The sequence below is a fragment of the Pteropus vampyrus genome, unplaced genomic scaffold (assembly GCF_000151845.1).
Source record: "Pteropus vampyrus isolate Shadow unplaced genomic scaffold, Pvam_2.0 Scaffold328, whole genome shotgun sequence".
NCBI lineage: Eukaryota > Metazoa > Chordata > Mammalia > Chiroptera > Pteropodidae > Pteropus > Pteropus vampyrus.
Genome location: NW_011889109.1, coordinates 785,835 through 795,005, shown reverse-complemented (window position 1 = coordinate 795,005; position 9,171 = coordinate 785,835). Strand labels below are relative to the sequence as shown.

Genomic DNA, 9,171 nt, shown 5'->3' with positions numbered 1-9,171 from the left:
CTGCCACATCAAGCACGGCCCTGGAAAATAAACCTGAGTGGGAATGGTGGGAGATGAAGAAAAGAAAGAAGACAGAAAGTGGGAATCAGGAGGTCTAATGCCCACTGACGGTGGACAATGGCCCAGTTTTATTTTTGCAAGCTGTTTTTATACAGGAACATATAGTTGCTGCTGTCATAAGCAATTTCTCTAAAGCGTAGTAACACTGTTTTTTCTGTTTCTGTTTCTTCTGTTTCTCCGACATTACACATGCTCCTGGCCTTCAGCTTATTATCTGTCTATGGCTATATTTGTATTATCTTGTTCTCAGGAGGACTTTGTGAAGGCAAAGTAACCCTTGGTTGCCTTCGCAGTTTGCAAGGACCTTGTCAGCTTACAAACCACTCTCCACAGTTGCTAAATATTACATTTCTGTTATTTTAAACATCACATGATCTATATCTTTGCTTTAAGGTAAAACTCCAAACAGGTGATGCAGATGAGGAACTAAGAAGTAAAATATCTTTCATGTCACATCTCCAGCGTCTTTCACCATCTTTATTCTGTATCATTGTCCTCAGTTCTGTCCAAGATTATGTTTTATACAAATGCATTTACCTGACATTAAGTGATTTTAGTTAAAATTCTTCGTGAATGTTATGTTGTGACATTTTATTTTGCATGTACATCTTGAAATTTTCATGCTAGTAAACACAGAGATAGCTTGCTCTTTTGGATTTCATTGGAGCATTCTCAGAATGAAGATGCATGGGACCTTTGCACATTTTTGCTGTTGGAAAGAATGCTGCAGTGGCTCCTCTGAGCAGGTCGACTTCCCTGCAAATGTCTGAGGGTTCTTCTGGGTTAGGCAACCTGAAGTGTGATTACTTGGTCAAAGTTGGTGCATTTCATGTTTTGATAGATTCTGGTAAGATACCCTCCCCGAAAGCTGCAAAATTACCCTTCCAACCAATAGCATGTGAGTTTTCCCAAGATTTAAGCCAAACTTGGTACTATATACTTTTTGTCTTTTGAAAATCTGAGGAAATGACAACTGTATTTCCAATTTCTAACTACAGTGAGTCTGAGTAAATTTCATCATTTTGTAGAACTGCAAAGTGAATTTCCATATTTTGATGGTATTTTTTTGATACATTTCTAGGAACTTCTATATTCTGTAGTTTAATTTTATATATATGCCCTAGTGTTTTTTATAGTTTGTAATGTTTTGCAGTTACCCATTTTTGTGCCAAACTTCGCAGGTTAAGGCATAGTCCTCCACAAGAACGCCTCTCTTCGCACACCAGCCACCAGTTCTGGGGTCCCTGGGCCACCCTTACTGTGACCAGCTGGCTCCAAATTCAGGGATTTTGATGATCTCCAGAGTCAATAACTCACTGCAGTGACATCCAGAACTCAGGAAAGTACTAGACTTAACGATTACGATTTTATTATTGCAAAAGGATACAAATCAAAACCAACCAAGGGCAGAGTCACACAGGGCAAGGGCTGAGAGGGTTCCACATAGGAAACTTCCTTCATGTGAAGGGACACATTACACTCTCCTGGCACATCGATGTGTGACAATGGGCTGAATATCGCCATCCAAAGAAGCTGACTAAAGCTTTGAAGTCTAGCATTTGTATTGGGATTTCATTGCTTAGGCAATGATCGAAGCATTTGGTCATGTGATTGAACTGAGTCTCCAGTGTTCTCCCCTCCCCAGAGTCAGATGATATCACCTGTCACAAAGCCCCACACTTCTAATCACGTGGTTGGTCTTTCTGAAATGGCTAGCCCCCAGCCTGAGTTATCCCATTACTGTAAATCAACTAGGGGCCCACCATAGGTCAGTTTGTTAACATGAATTTACAGGTCCCACCGTAAATAATAAAGACGTTCCAATAACTAAGGAAATTCCAAGAGTTGAGAGGTTATCTTCCAGAAACTGGGGACCGTGGCCTAATTCTTTCTTTCAGGCCCTCTGATTTTTTATCTTGCTTTGGATTACCTCACCTATTTCATGATTACAAAATACTATGTTCCATTTTATACTAGCATTTTATGCAAAATAATGTTTAAGTTTCTCTTTAACTCAGATTCTTTGGATATCTTATAGTTCTTTTGTTTCATTCATTTTAAAGTTTCAGATAGCCTATACAATAATCGCTTCATTTGTAATTTGGAAGGTTCCTCTATTTGGTTTTTCTTTTCAAAATTACATTGGCTCTACTAGATACGGCAGAGACTCTTATTTGAAATTTCCATGTTTCTTGTGAGTTTGGATTGCTCAGAATTTCTGTAATCACTGTGATCTTTATGTCATCACATCTTCCAAATAAGAGTTGTGATTTTCACTATGGCCATGCCACCCTGAATGTGCCCGATCTCCTCTGATCTCGGAAGCTAAGCAGGGTCAGGCCTGGTTAGTACTTGGATGGGAGACCACGTAGGAATACCAGGTGCTGTAGGCGTTAAAAAAAAAAAAAGAGTTGTGTTTTTCAGACTTTGATTATGTCTTTGCTATATCCTTCAGTGAAGTTTTTATAACTTATTTCTTCACATAGGTCTAGAAATGTGTTGGAAATAGGGTATATATTTCATATATTTGTTAATGGAAATGCAAGCTATTTCTCGTATTATTTGTTTTACTGTAACTAAGGATGCTATCATGGATAACATTTCCAACTCTGTATTTTTGTGTTTCCTCCTTTTCCCTCTTATGCTGGCCCCACCCAAGCATTGTGTGCAGTGGTGAATGGCAGGAGCCCTGGCCATAACACTCCTTGTGTCAGCCTCATCTTTAGCGGAAATGCTTCCATTGTTTACTGCTAGTCATGATGTTTGCTGCAATTTTCTTGCTTAATAACATTGCTTTTAATTTCCCACTCACCATGAATTTTAATTATCCAGTAATTTCTTCAAAGATCTACTGCTTTCATAAGTCTTTTATTGCTATATTAATCTGATAAATTAATGTGTAACGATAAATTTTCTAATCTTCAATCAATGTTTTATTATTGAATAAACTCCATTTGGCTTAAATTAATGTCTAAATATCAAAATTTAAATGACTCATTTTATCGATATTTACATATATGTACTTAGTAGAGATTGAAAGTGTAAAGTTTTGTATAATTTTTTCAATTTTGTAATTTTTCTAAAGTAGGCAATAAGGAATAATGTTGACCTAATTAAAATTAAGTACAATTTATAAATGTTTATTTTACCAAAAAATCTGTAATACACGAGTAAAAAGTTTGTAGATAAAAAATTCATTAAAAAACAGCTGTCATTCAGAGACAGCTTACTGGAAGAGTGTGTTTATGTGTGTGTGCATGCAAACAGAAACATATGGTGTAAATAAAAGACACATCTTGATTTCATGAATAACTTTCATAATTATTTTAATCTTTGAAAATTATTCTTACATGTTTTCCACAGCCTTGATTTTTTTACACTATCGCATTTGTGAATAAATAGTAAGAATAGTAACATATTATGCGCATGCTTGCATGTGAGTTTATCATGACTTCTTATGTACTTCCATGTTGTTGGCTTTGACCTTGTTTCAAGTTTTCTCATTTACGAAACCCACTATCAATGTATTTTTAATGCTGCATCTGTAGTTAACCATGTGATTCTTTAGGTTCAGTTCTAAACTCTGACCACCTGGTTCAGGTGCTGGCTCTGTCATTTCTTAGATGTTTGACCTAAGGCAAGTTGCTTAGAGTGTCTGTGACACAGTTGTCTCCTTTATAGGGTGGGAACAGATATTTCTCTAATATTATTACACAAATTAATACACATTTAGAGTAATGCTTAGCACATGGTAAATGTGCAAAACTTTTTTGTCTTTGCCATTATAGTCATCATCACAATTCTTAGATTCTCAAGTTTCTTTAAAGCCATTGTGAACATTGTAATCCCCGACGATACCCCCATGCTCTAGCTAATCAGAGAAATTAAATATCATCGATGTGTGTAATGTTGTATCTAGCATTTCTATATAAACTATCTTGTGATAAATTTTTTTTTGTATATTTCTTTTACTGTCCATAAAATTGTGAAGTGCACATGTTCTCTGAAAAGTATAATGCAAAATTAGGGATATCTGACTTACTCAACATTATCTTAAACTGATCTGTGAAAACACTCACTTCAGCTGAATCAATCCTTACACTTCTCTCTGTGTGACGATAATAACTCCCCATGTACTTTTGGTGAAAATGTGTTTTTTATTATGGGTGTTGTTGACCTTCAGGGCTGTGGCCATTGAATTCACTCCGGAGGAGTGGGAACGCCTGGACCTTGCTCAGAGGGCCTTGTCCAGGGACATGATGTCGGAGGACTACGGGACCCTGCTCTCCCTGGGTGAGGGTGACTTCCCTCCAGAAATCGGTAATTATTTGTATGTCTTTTTTCTTGAGCGTCTCTATGGAGCCCTGCCTTGCTAACTTTCAGATCCTTGTTTTTCAGAGAAATTCAGAAATGAAAAAGGTTGTCATGCGGCACCTACTTTAACCTTCTCCTTTCTTCAGATGATCTGCCCATGACTCATTAGATTAGTGATTAGTGCAGCTTTCACGACTTGAGTGATCATAACAGCTTGTGGCAAAAATTCGAAATACCAGATTGCCTGGTTTTACCTCTGGGCTTTTGATTCAGTAATTCTTGAAACACAATGAGATACCTGTATATTTAAAATATTCCTTAAGCAGTCGGAAGAAGGCATTCAGTGGACAAATTTGTGAAATATTTTTCTAGACCCAACTGTAATGTCCTGTGTTAGCTGACCAAAGGGCTGGATTATATTCTGGGAAAGCCACAGAACTTCATGTTTCTTTATTTTTACCAGGAGGAATCTTTCTTTTTGACCTGAACATTACCTCTAATTTGGAGCAAGGAAAAGAACCCTGAGCTGTAGAGAATGATCTCAAAATAGGGGAAAAAACCAGTTAGGTGGGAGTGTATCAGAGATCTGAACAGAAGTAAGAGCTCTGATGGCCAGAGAGGAAGCTACTTCATTAAATATTATTTGAGAAACTTTCCAAATAAGAAACGTCTGTGGGAAAAGAAAAGTACTGTGAGCTGTCAAAGGAAACCTTCCCTTCTCCCATCCCTCTATTCTGCAGACTCAAAAACATATCCTCCTGCCGTCCAGTGGGGTTCCAGCCTATGCAGAGACCAAAGTAAAGTCTTTATCATGACCTAGACACTGTTCTCTGACTCTTGTGACTTTTTTGGTCCCCTGGCTTTGAGAATGATGAGGAGCGCTGTTTCAAAGGGACCCTTTTGTCCTGTGGTCTCTCCTTCTGCACTTGATTCCATCAATTCCTCCACAGTCCCGACTCCAGGACCTGTCCAGGTTTCATCCTCATTTCCCGTGTGAGGGAGACCTTCTTAGGAGATGGGGAAACATTGGCTGCGCTTACATTGCTTCAGGGGCCCCGAGCAACTGCTTGTCCCAGGCTTATCAGGCCTCATAGCCATTTTTTCAGGCTGTGTGTGCCACACGTCAGGACAATATAACAGGGCAGTAGGTGGCGCTTCTGAGATTGGTACTCAGTGGTACTGTAAAGACAGTGGACAGAAAGATGGTCCCTTTGAAACTCAGTCCTATGTGGGGAGCATATCTCAGTCTTTCGGGCACTCAGCCTGGGGTTTGTGGGCAGAGCACAGAGCTCCTTTTCAGGCACCCTGAAAAATCTGACCCCCTTGCTCTTCCATACCTTGCTTTTTCTCCTTCTAGCACTCCATCTAGGCTGGGAATGTAGACAAACCCTAGCTATTTTTAGATTTTTGTATTCTTCTAAGTTTGTGTCATCTTGATTCTGAAACCTGCTTTCCAAGGGTCTGAAGTATCATCTTTTTCTGCTCTGATAACTCACTTTTAGATAGTGGACAATTTCTGGTGGACTTACCCATGGAGGCGGCTTACTGGGTAACAGAAAACTTTTGAAGGAGAACACTTTGGTTAATATACTACAGTGCCATCCTGCTACTTACAGAAGTGCCCATTTGAGCCACCAAGTGGTCAGCAAGTTCTAGGATGCTGAGATAGGAAGTATCAGTAGAATCTGCCTGATGAGTGGGCATGGTTGTCTCTACTCTTTGTGGAGTGTCACAGTGTCTCTTGGACAGTGTGGCAATGTTGACCAAACATCTAAGGATTATTCCCTTTGCCCGACAACCCTAGGTGTATGTATTTATCCCAGGGAGAACATTGTCACAACCAAATATCTGTAAGTCTTTGACCAAACTTTAGTTCATGGGTGTTCATTTACCTTTAAACAAATAGATTGTGATGCGTCATACTGAGGGAACTTAGGAAGTTAAATGAAGCCTCCATTCTGTAACTCTACCCTAGTTTATTTTATTTAATCCACTGTTGTTTTCATCCTGTGTATTTCCATGTATTATAAATGTTTTAAAATCTTAATTATTAATCATATATTTTTGACGACACAGAATTCTGTTTTATACATCTTCTTTACCCAGTCATCTATCAAAGGACATTTTGGTTGTTTTTATGTATTGGCCATTGTGACTAATACTATTTTAAATATCGACAAATGTTTTCAAATTTTTGGGGATATCCAGAAGAGGTATTGCTGGGTCATATGGTAATTTAATTCTTAATTTTTGAAGAACCTCCATACCTTTGTCTATACTGGCTGTACCAATTTACATTCCCACCAGCAGTGTATTGGGTTCCCTTTTCCCTGCAACCTCTCCAACACTTGTTATTACTTGTCTTGTTGATAATAGGCATTCTAATAGATGTAAGGTGGTTTTGATTTGCAGTTCCCTAATAGCTAATGAAGTTGAGCATCTTTTCATATGTCTGTTGATCTCTTGTATGTGTACTTGGAAGAAGTGTCTGTTCAGGTCCTCTGCCCATTTTTTTGATTGAATTTTGTTTGTTGTTGTTGAGCTATATGAGTTCTTTATATATTTTGGATATTAACCCTTTATCAGAGGCATTGTTTGCAAATATCTTCTATTTAGTTGGTTGCCTCTTTGTCTTGTTGGTTTCTTTTTGTGCAGAAGCTTTTTAGTTTGATACAGTCTCATTCATTTATTTTTTGCTTTTACATCCCTTGCCTTCGAGATCAAATTCATAAAATCCTCTCTAAGACCAAGGTCCTTGACTTTAATACCTATGTTTTCTTCTATGCAATTTATTGTTTTAGGTCTTATATTTAGGTCTTTGATCCATTTTGAGTTAATTTTTGTGTATGGTGATAGATAGTAGTCCAGTTTCATTCTTTTGCATATGGCTTTCCAATTTCCCCAGCACCATTTACTGAAGAGACTTTCCTTTCTCCATTGTATGTTTGTGGATCCTTTGTTGGAAATTATTTGCCCATATATATGTGGGTTTATTTTGGGGTCTCAGTTCTGTTCCATTGGTGTGGGTGTCTATTTTCCTGCCAATACCATGCTGTTTTGATTATTATAGCTTCAATTTATACGACACTCCCAACTGGACTGGGAGTGTGGTACTTCTAGCCTTGTTCCTTTTTCTCAGGATGGTTTTGGCTATTCAGGGTCTTTTGTGATTCCAAGTCTTAGGATTTTTTGCTCTATTTCTTTTAAAAAATGCCACTGGGATTTTGGTGGGGATTGCGTGAAATCTTTATATTGCTTTGGATAATATGGCCATATTAATGGGATAAGCAATAGAAAGACCAAAATGATGAGGAGAGGCTGAGAAAAAAAGATGTGTGTGGAATAAGGGCTTTTCAAATAGCCCACATATACTGGGCAATAAAAGTACCTGGGAAAACCATAACTATCTCCTCCGGCTCTGCACAAAGTGCAGGTGATGACAGAGTGTTTAATAGCATGGCTAAGCATTGAAAGAGTGTCACAACTCGGAGCCAATCTGCAAACACTGAAATACTAATTTCCTTTTTCCTGTCCCTGCCCCACCCCCCGCCCTGACTCAGGGCATTTAATGACATCTGTCAAACAATAGTATGATTACTAATCTAATGGAAGAGAGAGTATATTGACCATACATGATAATAAAGACAGTCTTTGCAAAATTAGTTTGGAAAAAGCACTAAACAAATTACAATCACAACAAGCAGCAACAACAAATCCTAAAAATGAAGCAGAGTCTGATTTCCATATTTCTACAGTATAATACTTAAAATGCCAGTTTTCAACAAAAACAGAGGAATGCAAAGAAAAACAAAAGTATGGCTGAGTCACAAGAGAAAAGAAATCGAGAGATTGTTTTGAGGATGCCTGGACTTTGGACTTTGAGGAGAAATGAAGAATTTTAATTAGTAACATGAAAATATATTTTAAAAAACCTTGTAACATTAAGTATATAGGTAAATTCAGAATAATACTATAATGTGGTATGTTAACCACTTCAAGTATAAAAGTTAAAGGACAAAAGTATTAAAAATAACTATAACTACATTATTTTAAAGGATATACTATATAAAATGAGCTAAATTGTGACATCAAAAACAAAATGTGGGAGGGGGATTAAAAGGTGAAACTTTGTATTCAATCAAAGTTAAGCTATCAGTGTAAAATAGACAATTATATCTATAAAATGGTTTTATGATGATTACCTTATGGTCACCACAAAGCAAAAACCTAGAGTAGATACACAGAAAAAAGGGAATTGAAACATACCAGTCTAGTAAGTCAACAAGTACTAAAGGAAGAAGAAAGGAACAAGGAAATTATAAAACATCCAGAAAAGAATTCATAAGATAGCTTCTAGTAAGTCCTTACCTATCAATAATTAGTCTGAATATAAATAAATTCAATTATTCAATCAAAAGATGCAGAGCAGCTAAATAGATTTTTTAAAAAGACCCAGGTATATGCTGTTTACAAGAGACACACTTAAGATTTAAGGACACAGACTCAAAATGAGGGGATGGAAAAAAATATTCCATGCATGTGGAAATGAAAAGAGCAGGAGTAGCTATAATTAGACAAAATACATTTTAAGTGAAAATCTGTAATAGATACAAATAAAAGGGTCATTCCATGAAGAGGGTATAAAAATTGTCACTATATATGCACTCAATGTTGAAACAACTAAATATATTAAGCAAATACTACCAGATTTAAAGGCATCAATAGATAACAATACAATAATAGTAGGGGACTTCAGTACCCCACTTTCAACAATGGATAGAATATCCAAACAATAGT

The 9,171-nt window shown here is 37.1% G+C and overlaps 1 pseudogene; it reads left to right on the top strand.

The window, feature by feature from the left end:
* Window positions 1-2,334: 2,334 nt before the first annotated feature.
* On the top strand, window positions 2,335-2,453 carry LOC111730696 (annotated as a pseudogene).
* Window positions 2,454-9,171: the final 6,718 nt, after the last annotated feature.